This window comes from Lissotriton helveticus, chromosome 7 (assembly GCF_964261635.1).
Source record: "Lissotriton helveticus chromosome 7, aLisHel1.1, whole genome shotgun sequence".
Classification (NCBI taxonomy): domain Eukaryota; kingdom Metazoa; phylum Chordata; class Amphibia; order Caudata; family Salamandridae; genus Lissotriton; species Lissotriton helveticus.
The window spans coordinates 571,088,940-571,105,502 of NC_136068.1; the positions used below are offsets into that span (position 1 = coordinate 571,088,940).

Consider the following 16,563-nt stretch of genomic DNA (forward strand, 5'->3'; position numbering starts at 1 on the left):
GTAGTTTTTTTCTCTATCACCTATCTCTATCTTTTCTGAAGCTATGTTCCCCCGACAAAAGTTAGTAAAAAAGCGAAAAAAGAGCCCTGGATGCCGGCAGTAGCACAAGCTCCTACTAGACAGTCCTCGAACTCAGGAATGTGGTAAAAAGGGTGGGAACGTTGGCAGTAATTCCAACCACAAAACCAAAAAGAGTCACTCTGACCAACCTGAAATTCGCTCATTGCTTCTTAACCTCCTGATGTCTGTAGGAGGAAAAATGCATATCTTTAAGTAACCTCCTAGTTGGTATGCTTCATCATAGAGTTCCTCCCATAATTAAAGTTGTGTTATAGTTAGGCAGGGTAATAAGATTTTACATTAAAAATCCTCAGAAACTCACAGAAAAATCCAAAGGTTAAAATGACATTATAGTTAGGTCTGGTACTATTATCTCACGTAAGTTTTTTTTTAAATTTAGATTTCACATAAAAAAACGAAGGTTAAAGTGATATAGTTAGTGGGACTGTTATGCCCAGACGTGGATCCCGTGCTCTCCCTGCCACTGGAGTCAAGCTATCCTGGCCGATGAGGGGTGAAACCCCGAAACCGGTCCTAGGCTGTTTGTTTCTAATCCAGGGAGGACATGGCAGTTCAGGCTGGACTGTTCCCATTTGGCACAGAGTCAAGACTGATTTGCATATGGCTGGGTTCAAAGTGGAATGATGTAATGAGCAAAAAATACAATGGATATAGGCCCAGATCTCTGTACTGAGGGGAATGTATGACATTGTTCTGCATTCTGTCCTTCAATTGTTCTTTTTTCGTTTGTCACCCCGTGTGGGATGGGTATGCCCAGACGTGGGTCCCGTGCTCTCCATGCCACTGCAGTCAAGCTATCCTGGCTGATGAGGGGTGAAACCCTCTAAACAGATCCTAGGATGCGTGTTTCCAGTCCAGGAAGGACCTGGCCTGGCAGTTCAGGCTGGACTGTTCTTATTGGACGCAGGGTCAAGATTGATTTGCATATGGCTGGGTTCAAACTGGAATGGCATGGTGAGCAAAAAAACGATGGATGTATTCCCAGATCTCTGTACTGGGGTGAATGTATGACATTGTTCTGCATTCTGTCCATCCATTGTTCTGTTTGCATTTGTCACCCTGAGGGGAGTGAGTATGCCCAGATGTGAATCCCGTGCTCTCCATGCCACTGGAGGTAAGCTATCCTAGCTGATGAAGGGCGAATCCCCAAACCGGTCCTAGGATGCTTGTTTCCAGTCCAGGGAGGACCTGGCCTGGCATTTCGGGCTGGACTTTTCCCATTGGGTGCAGGGTCAAGACTGATTTGAATTTGTGTGGGTTCTATCTGGAACGGCATGCTGAGCAAAAAAAAATGGATATAGGCCCAAGTCTCTGTACTGGGGTGAATGTATGACATTGTTCTACATTCTGTCCGTCAATTGTTCTTTTTACCACTTATACTTATCAAACCTAACTATAACTTGCACCCTCATGCACTGTTTATGACCTCATATATTATGCCACTCATGACACGTTAAATTACATAATTGATGACATTAGTGATATCTCAACTGACATCATTGATAACATTCAAAAAGAATGAAACGCTGTTAGCAAATATAAAAATAATCAAATACATAACTTTTTTCTTCTTCTTATTTTACTACGGGCATAGGTGCTGAACCCAGCGAAATATCAATATGGACCCCAAATGGAAGCAAACGAAGTAACCTCTGTTCTAGGGAGATGAGTCTCTTGCAGAAATGCAATATCAATCCCATGTCTCTGTAGATATTGCACTACATTCCTTCCTTTCTTTGCATTGTTCAACCCCCTAACATTCTTAGTGATAATTTTAAGGTTGGAACAGGTATGTAAATCATCTATAGCAGGCATATTGTGCTGTTAAACATTGTATTCAAATTGGCGGTAGTGTACAACTAATGAAATGGAGAGGCAGCGTATATAGCCAGGAATATGGTAAACCCCCTCCCCTGACCCCCATCCCATCCCTGCACACCCTGAAGCAGGGAACATCCTCAGTAAGCATACAGTTAGCTACCCCAAACAAACCATTCAACACTGAAAAGAGATAAGTATCCGAACAAATTATCAACATCGTACACAAAAGTATGCTAAACACAGGGGTGTGGCAACGCCACTTTGTGTACCCAAGCTATTGATTATCTAATAAGTCCAATGACAGTCCATGAATTAAAATAGCACAGCTACATCTTGAAGAGAGATACCGAAGGCCACACTCATGCGCCTGTATTATTCAGTAGAGAAAAGCTCCACACTGGCAGCAGAGCCACTATGTGGGAGGGAGGATTCCGCTGCATCTTTGCTACCACGCTGCCCGCCACCCTTGTAGCCTCTGTAAAATTCTTGCGCTTTTGAAGGGGACTCAAATATTCGGGACCTGCCCTCAATCTCAACATGAAGACGGGCCGGGTTTAAAAGCCCATATCGCAGGCCCAAATTGCGTAGCGTCACCTTCACACCATTATATTCATGCCTCTCCTCTTGCACCATAATAGTAAAATCTGGGTACAATGATAGTGTAGAATCCTGCTAGGTTAGTGGGCCCTTTTCTCTTGCTAGTCGCAGCGTGATGTCCCTGTCGCAGAAATGTAGCAGGGACGCAATTAGAGGTCAGGTTACACTAGGGGTAGACTAGCCATCTGAGACAAATCCAGCGGGGGCGATGCACAGATCCCAAGGCCCCTTTGCACTGCTCCACAAGGGGATGTCAAGCACTCCACCCTGCAGCAGTACACAGAGAATAGGGGGACAAATAACAAGGAGTTACAGAAAAGAATGCGCCACTGCCTTCTTCCTAGCAAATCTCCAGTTTTGGGGCTGCTAGGCATATGCATAGACTAGGGTAGTCCCATCGGCTCCTCATTATATGCTGCAGGTGAAACAACAGCAAACAAGAATTACTACGTTAGGCCCTTTCGCACATTCTCCTCTTCCAGAAGTAGCAAACAGGTCCAAGGATAGGAGCTGGCGAGAGTATAAAATGAGGAAGAGCTCCTCGTTACCTCACGCCAGTAAGCAAAGTCACAATAGCAGGCACGAGTCCTCTAGGTGCAGTAGCGGGACTACGGGTAACTCGATACGCGAGGTACCCCAGGTGGTTTCGGGAAGGTCTTACCACAAGGATGCATGGGTAGACATGTATAAATCAAAGGAGAGAGTAAGGGAGATTGCACAGACTATGTGTAGTGGGAACTCCTGGTCCCCAGGGATAGATTTAGACAACAATGGAGGAGTACCCCCTGGAAGCAAAAGATACAAAGAAGGAATTGTCTTCTGTATCTGGAGCTTAAGGCTCAGGTTAGCAATAAATGCCCCAACCCTTAACCGGACAGTAGTAGTCCTTTTAAGAAGACCCCTCACTCACCAACCTGGTTGGTGACATGCTTCATCATCGGGGTCCCACCCCATAGGCCGAATGCCCACAGGGTGTGCTACGACACCTGGTTACAGTGGAGCGGGTTTCTTGTTTTTTATATGTGCAAAAAGTAATAGTGATAAGTGTATTAAAAAGGGCCAAGGCTACTCACATCAAGACTTTATTCTTGAGTGCTTGATCCCTGTTAAAAATAATGTGGCACCAGTGCCTAATTAGGAAGGCTTTGGTGTCTCAAGAAGTGTGAAAAAACTAAAAATAGCGTAGTGTGCTATGTGAATTAGTTAGCAAATAGGTCTACATGTTTCAACCATGTTAAAAATTATTAGGTTTTCGTCAGGACCGTGTGTATTGAGCGGGGTGGTACGCACACGCTAAGGCGCGCCCTGCCCTCGCTCAAATATAGACCACAAATTATGGTCTAATGTAAAAATGTGTTTTAATCCTGGTTCAGGAAAAAACCTGCAAGAAAAAACATAAAGGGTTGGGATTACGTACTGGGGAAGACAAGACATGGGTACACACTTAATAGCTGAAGTACTGGGTGAGTTCACCAAGACTAAAGTGGTGGTGTAACACCTCATGATCAGGTCGTACCCGTGGTCTGTCTATAATGCAAGACAGCAGTGCTCAGGCGATAATTACCGGAGCATGGATGTGCTTAACGAAACTGGTTCGTATACTGGTAGTTGTGCTAAACGAAACTGGTTCGTATGCTAGTTGTCGCCGGTGAAAAGGGGAGGGAGGGAGGTGTAGGATGATCGCTACTAAACGTGCGGCGTCACAAAGCACGCCCAGGCATCACTGGAAAAGATCGGTGATTGTGGGATTGTGCCTCACAAAAGTGGGTTGCCATTGTGAAAGGGTATATCATGTAGAAATACAACATTGCTTACACTTGAAGCGGTAAATTAGCGCTTCATGGGCATCGAGTAAACCAAGACGGCAAGTGTCCGTCACCTGTGAATTATGAAAAATGAAAAGCGCACATTCAGTTAAAATGTCGCCTGTCTTGAAAGCATATGGGTCAGAGATGCATGGACATGCATCTGGTCACAGAACACTTACTTGCGGCTTCTGCTCGTCTTGCGTACAAACCTACTTGGTTCTCACTCGTGAATGCCCCGTGGAGTGTTCCGATGCGGCAGCAAACGCTGTAAAGTAAACGCTTTGTTACTTCCTTGTTGGGCGTGGCTCCGATCAGAGGCTCCTCGCTGGCCAAACAGAACGAGGTTCAGGGGCGTTGACCGCTGACGTTACGTCTGACGTTCTGTCTTGTGTAACGTTATTGAGGGTTGTCACAGCAACCCCTCGGAACGAGGTTCAGGGGCGGTGCCCGCTGACGTTACGTCTGACGTTTCGTTATTACAGGTTGTCACAGAAACCACTCGGTGGACGGAGCTCAGAAAGGAGCCGAGTCCTTAACGTAAATGCTTAAAAAGGGGCCAGAAATGGTCTTAACATTAAAACAAACAAACGGAAGGAAATAATCAGCCTGAAAAGGAATAAACTGAAAAAAGGGGGCAAGCAAATGAAAAGTCAAGGGTTCGAATATGTTTAGCCCATGTCACCCGGTTCATTAACCCATGTCTCGATGTTGTGAACCGAACACGGGTGGTCCCTGTTCGGTTTATATCTCATTGCCGGGTGCATAAAGCCAAATGTATGTATACATATTGAGAATCAATGTATTGTCATGAGAGACAATCAGGGACATGTTAATGTCTAGTCTCAGTGTTTAAATTGTAACTTAAATAGTGGCCACTATTGAGTCACATAACAGGGTACGATGGAGGAGATTAACCCATTGCTGAATGCCATGGAATATTATCGTTAAGTCCAGCCGTATGTGTTGCCAGTCTATACACCCATCTTTGCTCTTTTTCAAAGAGGCGTTGGTTTAGGTTGGCTCCTGATCTCACTTGTTCAATTATAGTCCATTGTATTTCATCAGGGCTATGCCCCTCCGACAAAAAATGTTCGGTAAGTCTGGTGTTGGCCTTTCTGCACCTGATGGTGCTCCTGTGCTCACCAATACGTGTTTTTATTTTTCTACTGGTCATCCCCACGTAACGTAGGTTGCACGGGCAAGTTAGTAGGTACACCACATTTTCACTATTACAGTTTGTGTGCCCTCTGATTGTCCAGATTTTGTTTGGCTCCAGTTCCATGGTTTTAGTATTGTTAGTAAAAGGACATACGCTACAGTTGCCACATTTATAGTGGCCTGTCACATTTGGTAGCCCCCATGCATTAAGAACTGTCTCATTTTCCACCGTGACCGCTCTGGGTCTAGTGTTCACCACTGCATCTCTGATGCTTCTTGCCCTTTTATAAGAGAACAGGGGCTTTTCCCATCTCAGGTTGCCGGTATTCAAGATACCCCAATGTTTCCCTATTATCTTTGTTACATCGTTAGAGATGGTATTATATGTGGTGACACACGTTAGAGGGGTTTCCTCCGTTGTCCTAATTGGATCTTCCAGAAGAGCAGCTCGATTTTGGTTGCGGGCTCGTTTCTGACTTTTGTTTAAGATCTTCTCGGGGTATCCCCGGTTTTTCAGTTTAGTAGTAAGATCTTGAGCTTGTAGTTTAGAAGTGTCCAGTTCGCTGCAATTTCTGCGCAGCCGTAGGTATTGACCATACGGTAGATTTTCACGCAGTGGTCTCGGATGGAAGCTCTCAAAACGGAGTAGATTGTTTTTCGAAGTGGGTTTATGATGAGTGACAGTTGACAGTTTTCCATTGGCTTTTGTTATGGTAAGATCCAGGAAGACCAAGGAGTTGCAGTCCTTCACATAGGTAAATTTCAAATGATCATCCAGTGTGTTGATCCAGTTGAAAAAAGATATTAGGGTTTCTTCACTGCCTTTCCAAATGGTCAGCACATCGTCTATATATCTTCTCCAAAGTAAGATATTAGAACTGTATGGATTATGCTGGTTCAGGATGAATTTTTCCTCGAAGTCGTGTACGTACAGGCCTGCTACGCTGGGAGCAAATGTACTGCCCATAGATGTACCACCCGTCTGGAGAAAGATCTTGTCCTCATACTGGAAGTAGTTTCTCTTTAGGGCCAATCTTGCACATTCCAAAATGAACTCTCTTGGGGTTCTGTGTGGCCATTCTTCTTTGTCAAGAGCACTTTTGAGCACCTCCAGAGTAGCATCCTGGGGGATGCTTGTATATAGACTCTCAATGTCAAAGCTTACCAGGATGGTATCTTCATCTATGGTGAGTTGGTCCAGAAGTCGTAGTACGCTTTTAGTATCCTGCAGATAGGTACTTGTTTTCTGTACCATGGTTTTAAAGAAAAAGTCACAAAAACAGGATAAAGGTTCCAAAAGTGAACCTATCCCTGAGACAATAGGTCTGCCTGGCGGTGGTATTTTGTTCTTGTGCATCTTTGGGAGAGTGTAAAAGTAGGGAATCCTCCCTTCACTTTTACACAAAAAGTCGGCCTCTTGTTTAGAGAGGTATCCCTCTGCTTCGCCATGTTCCACTAATGAAGTGATCTCACTCCTGAGATCATCTGTGGAAGCTACTGGTAGTCTTCGATAGTTCCTGTGATCCCCCAGTAGTCTTTGACATTCGGTTTGGTAGGCTGATTTGTCGAGTATAACTATTCCCCCGCCTTTATCAGCGGGTTTGATGATAATGGTATCCGAATTTTGTAGGTTGGCAAGTGCAGTTCTCTCCTGTTTGGTAAGGTTTGTAAAGGGTTTTTTTGGGGACACTTTTTCCACCTCGTTGAAGACCGCCTGTTCAAAAGTAGAAACTTCAACTGGGACCATATGTGGTGGTGGCATAAATGTGGATTTGTTCCGTAGCCCTGTCTCGTTTGTATCAGTACTTTCCTCTGTGATGGTTTTCTTTTCAAAAAAGGCTTTAAGTCTCAACTTTCTGAAAAAGGAGGCTAGTTCACAGTGGAGCTTGAATTTATCCAAATTAGCGGTTGGTACGAAACCTAACCCTTTGTTAAGCACTGATACCTCGTCTTTGCTTAGGGGTCTGGTAGAGAGATTTGTTATTAAGTTCTCCGATTGCTTGGTCCTGCCTGCGGAGCCTTGTTCCTGTTCTGGTTGGTGTTCGACTCGTCCGATGCCCAATGAACTTGATTGCCCTGGCTGGCATTTCTTCTCCTTCCCCGTCCTCTCCCGCCCCAGTTTAAAAAAGGGGGCATGTAGGGATTTTGAGGAAAAAAAGGTTGCTGGAAGGGTGGTTGCCACCCGTACATGGGATAGTTAGGTGGATGATTGTATACATTCTGAAAAGGTGGCATTGGCTTTGGATTGAAGGTTGGCCAGTTGCTTTTCCCTCTACCTCGTCCTCTACCTCTTGGTTTTGTGCTTCCATTGCTGGAGTTACCACTGGAGTTGGAGGTATTATTAGACATATTGCTTGAAGCATCAGAATTATCATCCCCTTTAGATGGTGGTACATATTCTGGATCGGAGTAGGGGTATGCCTTCACCATAGAGAATCTTTTCAAATCTTTTTGAAATATTTGCACTTTTTGTTGCGTCAGGTTGTCTTTGTAATCTGTCATTTCTTTGTTCAGTTCATCTAGCTTTTTTTTAAATCCAGTGATCGTGGTTTTCATATTACCTTCTGCTACTTGAATTTTTTCGGGTAGTCTTAAGGCTGTTTTTAAAATCAAGACTATCCAGTCATGGGTACAGTGCCATGCTATTGCAGCCCAATCTTTTCGGAAGACATCATCTTCTAAAAAAATCCGTGGCGCGTTGGAGACTAATAGCCCTTCCGGTGCCATATTCTTGCCCAGATATTGTTTTAGGATGGTCCCGTGTAGGATCGTCCTAATTCTGTTCCTTTTCAGCTCAGTTAAGTTCTCCCAGTCTTTTGTTGCAGAAATGCTTTGAGCAATGCTGGGGTCCGCAAAAATAGAGAGATCGCCCATCACCTCCTCGACCTCTTCAGAGGTATAGGAGAGACCTTGATTTTCGGCCATGGTTGTGAAAGAAAGGAATACGTGTAGCTCTCGCAGCTGTGCGCTGCCTAATATGTATAAATCAAAGGAGAGAGTAAGGGAGATTGCACAGACTATGTGTAGTGGGAACTCCTGGTCCCCAGGGATAGATTTAGACAACAATGGAGGAGTACCCCCTGGAAGCAAAAGATACAAAGAAGGAATTGTCTTCTGTATCTGGAGCTTAAGGCTCAGGTTAGCAATAAATGCCCCAACCCTTAACCGGACAGTAGTAGTCCTTTTAAGAAGACCCCTCACTCACCAACCTGGTTGGTGACATGCTTCATCATCGGGGTCCCACCCCATAGGCCGAATGCCCACAGGGTGTGCTACGACACCTGGTTACAGTGGAGCTGGTTTCTTGTTTTTTATATGTGCAAAAAGTAATAGTGATAAGTGTATTAAAAAGGGCCAAGGCTACTCACATCAAGACTTTATTCTTGAGTGCTTGATCCCTGTTAAAAATAATGTGGCACCAGTGCCTAATTAGGAAGGCTTTGGTGTCTCAAGAAGTGTGAAAAAACTAAAAATAGCGTAGTGTGCTATGTGAATTAGTTAGCAAATAGGTCTACATGTTTCAACCATGTTAAAAATTATTAGGTTTTCGTCAGGACCGTGTGTATTGAGCGGGGTGGTACGCACACGCTAAGGCGCGCCCTGCCCTCGCTCAAATATAGACCACAAATTATGGTATGTATACATACATTTGGCTTTATGCACCCGGCAATGAGATATAAACCGAACAGGGACCACCCGTGTTCGGTTCACAACATCGAGACATGGGTTAATGAACCGGGTGACATGGGCTAAACATATTCGAACCCTTGACTTTTCATTTGCTTGCCCCCTTTTTTCAGTTTATTCCTTTTCAGGCAGATTATTTCCTTCCGTTTGTTTGTTTTAATGTTAAGACCATTTCTGGCCCCTTTTTAAGCATTTACGTTAAGGACTCGGCTCCTTTCTGAGCTCCGTCCACCGAGTGGTTGCTGTGACAACCTGTAATAACGAAACGTCAGACGTAACGTCAGCGGGCACCGCCCCTGAACCTCGTTCCGAGGGGTTGCTGTGACAACCCTCAATAACGTTACACAAGACAGAACGTCAGACGTAACGTCAGCGGTCAACGCCCCTGAACCTCGTTCTGTTTGGCCAGCGAGGAGCCTCTGATCGGAGCCACGCCCAAAAAGGAAGTAACGAAGCGTTTACTTTACAGCGTTTGCTGCCGCATCGGAACACTCCACGGGGCATTCACGAGTGAGAACCAAGTAGGTTTGTACGCAAGACGAGCAGAAGCCGCAAGTAAGTGTTCTGTGACCAGATGCATGTCCATGCATCTCTGACCCATATGCTTTCAAGACAGGCGACATTTTAACTGAATGTGCGCTTTTCATTTTTCATAATTCACAGGTGACGGACACTTGCCGTCTTGGTTTACTCGATGCCCATGAAGCGCTAATTTACCGCTTCAAGTGTAAGCAATGTTGTATTTCTACATGATATACCCTTTCACAATGGCAACCCACTTTTGTGAGGCACAATCCCACAATCACCGATCTTTTCCAGTGATGCCTGGGCGTGCTTTGTGACGCCGCACGTTTAGTGGCGATCGTCCTACACCTCCCTCCCTCCCCTTTTCACCGGCGACAACTAGCATACAAACCAGTTTCGTTTAGCACAACTACCAGTATACGAACCAGTTTCGTTAAGCACATCCATGCTCCGGTAATTATCGCCTGAGCACTGCTGTCTTGCATTATAGACAGACCACGGGTACGACCTGATCATGAGGTGTTACACCACCACTTTAGTCTTGGTGAACTCACCCAGTACTTCAGCTATTAAGTGTGTACCCATGTCTTGTCTTCCCCAGTACGTAATCCCAACCCTTTATGTTTTTTCTTGCAGGTTTTTTCCTGAACCAGGATTAAAACACATTTTTACATCAGACCATAATTTGTGGTCTATATTTGAGCGAGGGCAGGGCGCGCCTTAGCATGTGCGTACCACCCCGCTCAATACACACGGTCCTGACGAAAACCTAATAATTTTTAACATGGTTGAAACATGTAGACCTATTTGCTAACTAATTCACATAGCACACTACGCTATTTTTAGTTTTTTCACACTTCTTGAGACACCAAAGCCTTCCTAATTAGGCACTGGTGCCACATTATTTTTAACAGGGATCAAGCACTCAAGAATAAAGTCTTGATGTGAGTAGCCTTGGCCCTTTTTAATACACTTATCACTATTACTTTTTGCACATATAAAAAACAAGAAACCCGCTCCACTGTAACCAGGTGTCGTAGCACACCCTGTGGGCATTCGGCCTATGGGGTGGGACCCCGATGATGAAGCATGTCACCAACCAGGTTGGTGAGTGAGGGGTCTTCTTAAAAGGACTACTACTGTCCGGTTAAGGGTTGGGGCATTTATTGCTAACCTGAGCCTTAAGCTCCAGATACAGAAGACAATTCCTTCTTTGTATCTTTTGCTTCCAGGGGGTACTCCTCCATTGTTGCATGGGTAGACAAACAGAGGCAGCAGGCAGCTCCCCAGTGCCAGCGGGCGAGAATGCGATCAGTCACAAGCCTGATTGGACTTCAGCAGCGACCCTTTTCTTCAGCGTGTCAAGCGCAGTCCCAGAGAACAGCTTCACCAAAGCTCCCAACAGATACTGACTCGTTTCAGGTGACAAGCACCGGATCCCCCTAGAGGAAGGCTATATATAGCAGTCCAGCCTCCAGGGAAGAACCGGTTGCCTGCACAGATGCATGCTGGTAGGTGTAGTTCCCCCTACTGACCCACATGCAAACAACACCTGGGTGGGATCATGACAGTTCGGGCGCGAGCCCAGTGAGCGATGGGCGCACTCAACAATGAAAACGGAGGAGAAAGCTTCTCTGCCAAATAGATCAGCTAATAGATTTTCCACTAACTGATCCAAACGACCAGTATTGGAAGTTTCTGGAACGCCTAGGATGCAGAGGTTATTCGGTCTACAGCGGGATTTTAAATCCTCATTTTAATTGCCACATCCTTGAGAATCTTTACGAATTGTTCAAGCTTGCACACAGCTTCAGCCGACCCATCCTCCAAGTCTGACACCCTCCCCTCAACAGTGTCCAGACGCTTCTTTTGAACATCAATCTTGGCGCCTAGATTGTCCAAACGTTTGTCCAAAATGTCAAATCGGCTATCCAAGGCTTTAAATCCCTTGCGGAGCTCCTGCAGCCGAAAGTCTGGGCTTGTGGTTTGATCCACTCGGGGACCTGTGGCAGAACCCCCAGCAGCCATATCTGCGTAGGTAGTAGGGAACCCTCTCCGTCACCTAGGGGTACTGCAATATTCGTTTCTTCGGGTCTTTACGGCCCATGCCTTCTCAACCACATCGCTAAAGTGCACACTCGGTGCACAACCAGAAGGTTCACTAGGGTGCAAAAACCAGCGTAGAAGCAAGGGGGCAGGCCATGATGGTTGCAGCGGTGAAGCAGGCGACCTAGAGAAGAGCTACGGGCTGACCAGGTCTGCGTGCAGCGGCCCTCTCATCCACTATATCTCTTTGGGGCGCTCAGCTGTGATACACCGCCTCCACACAAAACACTATCTTGTTGCAGACCTGTATATTAGCCTGCTTCATCCCTAATTGTTTGAAACTGGGATTCCCAGGCAGGCATTAGTTCATGGCACACATACATTTAGCAGGCCCACATGTTGTTGGGCTCCTCCCCATCACCAATCTCATGGCTGCAAACTGAAGAGGAGGGCTGATGTGTTGTTGTTCCCTCCACTCCCACCCAGCAGGCGCGGTTCGTCCATTGGGGCGTGGGGGCGTAGCCCCCCCTGCCTGAAGCCGCCCGCAGCTCCCTCAGCGTTTTTGAGTTAAGACTGTGACAATCATGTCAATGAATCAATATGACGTCAGACCGCCGGGCGGGCGTCATGTTGATTGATTGACATGATTGTACAGGCGGCAACACAAGTGCGCATGCGTGGGGACGGAGGGTGAATTTTTACCCGTGCCCACGCATGCGCACTTGTGTTTTTGCGGCGTTGCGCGTGCTGCGGGCGAGAAGGTACCTGTGCCCCTGGCGCCAGGATTGGCCAGGGGCGCTGTGAGCCTGTGGGCGCTGTGAGCCTGTGACGTGTGGGGAGCACAGCCCAGAGGTGGCGCGAACTGGGACCGGCACCAAGGTAAGAGTGTGTGTTTTTCTTTTATTTTAAAGTGTTTGGTGCGAGCGTGCGTGTATGCATGAATGTTTGGTGGAGAGTGTTGTGAATGGATGTGTTTGTGTGTATGCGTGTGTGAATACATTTCTTTGAGTGTTGTGTATGTGGGTCGGGAGGGGGGGGTCGCCACCGGCCTGAGTGGCCTGGGGCCCGCACTCGCAAATCAGTTTGCGCCTCACCACTGTAAAATGTCACCAGCTGCCCTTGCCACCCAGCCGGCCGGGTGGCCGTATCCCAGGCTCGCCTGCGACTCCTGTTGCCCCTCCGGGATCAATGGCTGGCAGCACCCCCGCACGCAGCTCATGGGTCTCGCCGTAATGGTCAGCAGCGGTGCGTCCATTGGGGCGTAGGGGCGTAGCCCCACTAAGCCTGGTGGACGCACCTGCGCTGCGTGACACACTGAGAGCACCGATAAATTAAATAAAGCGCAGCTGCAATCCGCTTGCGGGATACACCCGATGGAATAGGGAGTGCACAGGGGGTGGGGCTGGTGGTCTGAAGCTTGAGTGACACTGCAGTCAGAGAGTCTGCATGATCCGGCCACTGAGCACAGCGCATGAGGAATTCTGGGCTGAGACTAGCCCGAGCATGCGCTTTAGCGTGCAGCTGTTCCCATTATACAGGCTGAAGGGACCGAAGGGGCCAGGGGGTGCAGCTTTAGCCGGGCCCCGTCATTTGAAAGGTGCCAGGGCGAGGAGTCTGCGGGCCCCCCTAGCCAATCCTGGCGCTTATGGAGCGCCAGGATTGGCTGGTCCACCACGCCAAGGACAAGGCTCAGCACTTTATCAATCATGGCCAATCACTGTGACTTCAGCATGTGAAGTCATTCAGTGATTGGCCATTCGGGGACGTGCGCGCCGTCTAAGTTTCCAGTCGGGTAGGGGGTGGGGATCCCTCTCTGACATGTCTCCTGCGTGTAGGCCAGGCAGCACCAGGACACAGCACTTCCGTCCGACACTTAGAGTCTAGACTCACTTGTTGACTCGACTCGAGTAGTCACAACAGCCTGAGTCACAACACTGTGACACTGCTCAGAGAGGTTCAAGTATCGTCAATCGAATGGACTCATCGACTGAAATTTTCGAAGGAACGAATACTAAAAGTAGGTGCAGCCGGTCGGGTCGCGCTTGGGGGCAGGGCAGGACTGTGTTTAGGGGGCTGAAGGAAGGGTAGTCGCGCTGTGTTGATTGCGCGGTATTACCCCGCTGGCATTGCCGGAGTTCCGAGGGGCCGGTAGCTGTGCAGGTCAGTGATGGCTGCTTTTGTTAGTTTTGGCTGCCTGCAGGCCTTGCTGGGTCTTGTGCACAGGTCGGTGATTTCGCCGATATTACACCAAAGTGGCGGCTGTTTGGGGGCACTTTGAAAGGTTGTGCAGCATTTTGTTTTATTTGCTCTGCTCTACGTTTAAATGCACAATCGACATCACCCGTACCTTTCAAAACATAATTAGAGCGTATTACTTTTGCAAGGTACGGGTGATGTCGATTGTGCATTTAAACGTAGAGCATAGCAAATAAAACAAAATGCTGCACAACCTTTCAAAGTGCCCCCAAACAGCCGCCACTTTGGTGTATTATCGGCGAAATCACCAACCTGTGCCCAAGACCCAGCAAGGCCTGCGTATTACGCTCTAATTATGTTTTGCAAGGTACGGGTGATGTCGATTGTGCATTTAAACGTAGAGCATAGCAAATAAAAAAAATGCTGCACAACCTTTCAAAGTGCCCCCACAGCGTATGCTATCACAGGCGGCAGGTTTCACACCTCAGCGGTCGGAGGGTGCAGGCTGGGAGGGCAACTGACCTACCTACTTTAAGTGGTGCAGGGCACCGTGGCCTAGACTGCAGAACAGGGGCAATACAATTAATGAATGGACCCAGTAAAGTGCTGGCTTGGCCTGGAGGCTCCCGATATGTTTTTCTTTTTGTACAGTAGCAAGTTTAGCTGCACCTTACTGATCACCTTGTCTGGCAGTAACTAGACCAATTATTCATTAATAGCTGCACGGAGACAGCTTGTGTCCCGAACAGGGTGCCAAGTCAGTCAGGGTCGATGGCAGTTTACGGCGCCCTTTCACCCTCCAGGGACGCCTGCACAGGGCTCTGGATTAATAAGGCCTCTTGGTGCTATAGCATACAGCGATAGTTTTATAAAGTGTTAGTCCAAAAGCCTGGGGGTAGCAGAAGTAACATCATGCACGCTTTGATCCCAAATAAAGCCACATGGCTAACCCGTTTTACCACTGTTACCTTTTGAGTGCGGAAACAGGAAAAAAAGAGTTCTAGAGAGGGAAATGGAAAGTGAGACAATGGGAAGGAGGGAAAAAGCAAGAAAGAGGAGAAAAGGGGAGAAGGAAGGAAAGAAAGAACATGAACCACACGTTCAAAAAATTGTAGTTTATGAGGATTATCTGTGAGCTACTGCTTTTTACTAGGTTAATGCCCTTCCATTTCTAGCACTTTACAGCAGTTTTAAGATCTGAGTTTTTCGTTGCCCAAGTGAGTTTAATGTCTGTTATTTATATGTTTTGCACTTCTTCATTGCTTGATTTTCCTTGCGAGAAAGTGTCACTCATAGTCGTTGAATGTCACTCATAATTACACTGCAATTGTGAAAATGTCACACATAAGTAATCAGAACCCTTGGCAGCTATGATGACATGATGTGATGATGAGGCCTCAGGCAGGCCACAGTGCGGGTGGCTGGTGGAGTGTGCGGCGATGTGCTTTGTAGGCATTTTAAATTACAGCACTGAGCAAGCGCTTACGGCGGGATTTGTGTGGAATTCGCCTCGGGCACAGAAAGTTGAAAACGATTTTTCAGAAAATATACAGAATTCTTTGAGCTTTATGCAGCCGCGTTTTAAGTTTCTAACGAAATGCCCACAAGTCCAATCTTCCCCCTGAAAGAAAGGATATGAACATTTAGCTCTGCCTCGCAGTCATGTTATGCGCGGTTTTATTTTTCTGACTCATTACCACTTGGAGTACTAATTGTCACATGTAAAGGCAGACTGATTCCGGAACGCTGTAGACTGGGGACGGTTTTGTTTGTGTCGCAGCTGCCATACATTAAGGTTCAACTGCCTTTCTATGGTAATGGCGGAGCAGCTGTTTAGGCCCCAGTCCTTGCAGTTTTACTTGTTGAAGCAGTATGTGACCGCGTGATTGCGGAATATTTCCACTGTGGGCACGGCCGATCGTAGTTCATTTGTTGCAGGAATATGTCCCTGCCTTGTGGGTGAGAGAAGTCTCTTCGTGTGACTGAGACTGGTAGGCCCTGTCCTAAGGATGGCTCTATTGAGTGGACACTAATAGAGGTTAAGGGTGCATCATGAATACCAAGTAAAGCCAAATTCAGTGTGTCGAGATATTCTGTCTGTTGTGCTATACGCTGCGCATATCCTAAGCCAGTCTGTGTGTGAACTGTAGCTGCCCAATTGTAAAGTGAACCATTAAATATGTTCACATATATATATATATATATATATATATATACACAGTATTGCGTCAGTTGAGTCTTGTTTCCAAGGCACAGTGAGCTGCAGAACAAAATGCAGGTCAATCTGTGCTTAATCTCCAGCTGGTTGTTCCAGTTCAGCTATGTGCAAATTACAAAGACCGAGGGCTGCACAAAATAACTAGTCTGGCCAAACAGCATTTGGGCATGTTTTCCTATTCTGAGTGGTTCGATACATGTACTTGCACGCAGTATTTAACAACAAAACTTTTGCCACATGGAATACCTGCCTAAATTTGTTCTACGAGGTTTGCATCTCATAAAGGTGGAAAACCCGTGTTTTAGTGCATTTTTGCCTTTCCTGTGTGCTGAAGGTGGAATGTGTTAGTAAAATCGTACCCAGTGGTCCTGTATTTCCCCGAGTGCTTTTACAACACCCACAAATTTCAGTCTTTGCTATGAAAAC

At 46.7% G+C, this 16,563-nt stretch overlaps 1 long non-coding RNA gene across 2 annotated transcripts in view; it reads left to right on the plus strand.

Moving 5' to 3' along the window:
• Positions 1–13,483: 13,483 nt before the first annotated feature.
• The window catches only part of LOC144766899 (uncharacterized), a 42,010-nt gene continuing 38,930 nt past the window's right edge, over positions 13,484–16,563 (plus strand). Inside the window, exon 1 of one of the 2 annotated variants that reach the window (XR_013597972.1) lies at positions 13,484–13,740. This is a non-coding gene — a long non-coding RNA (uncharacterized LOC144766899). The remainder of the gene's footprint in view (positions 13,741–16,563) is intronic. The other variant, XR_013597971.1, reaches the window with a different exon arrangement.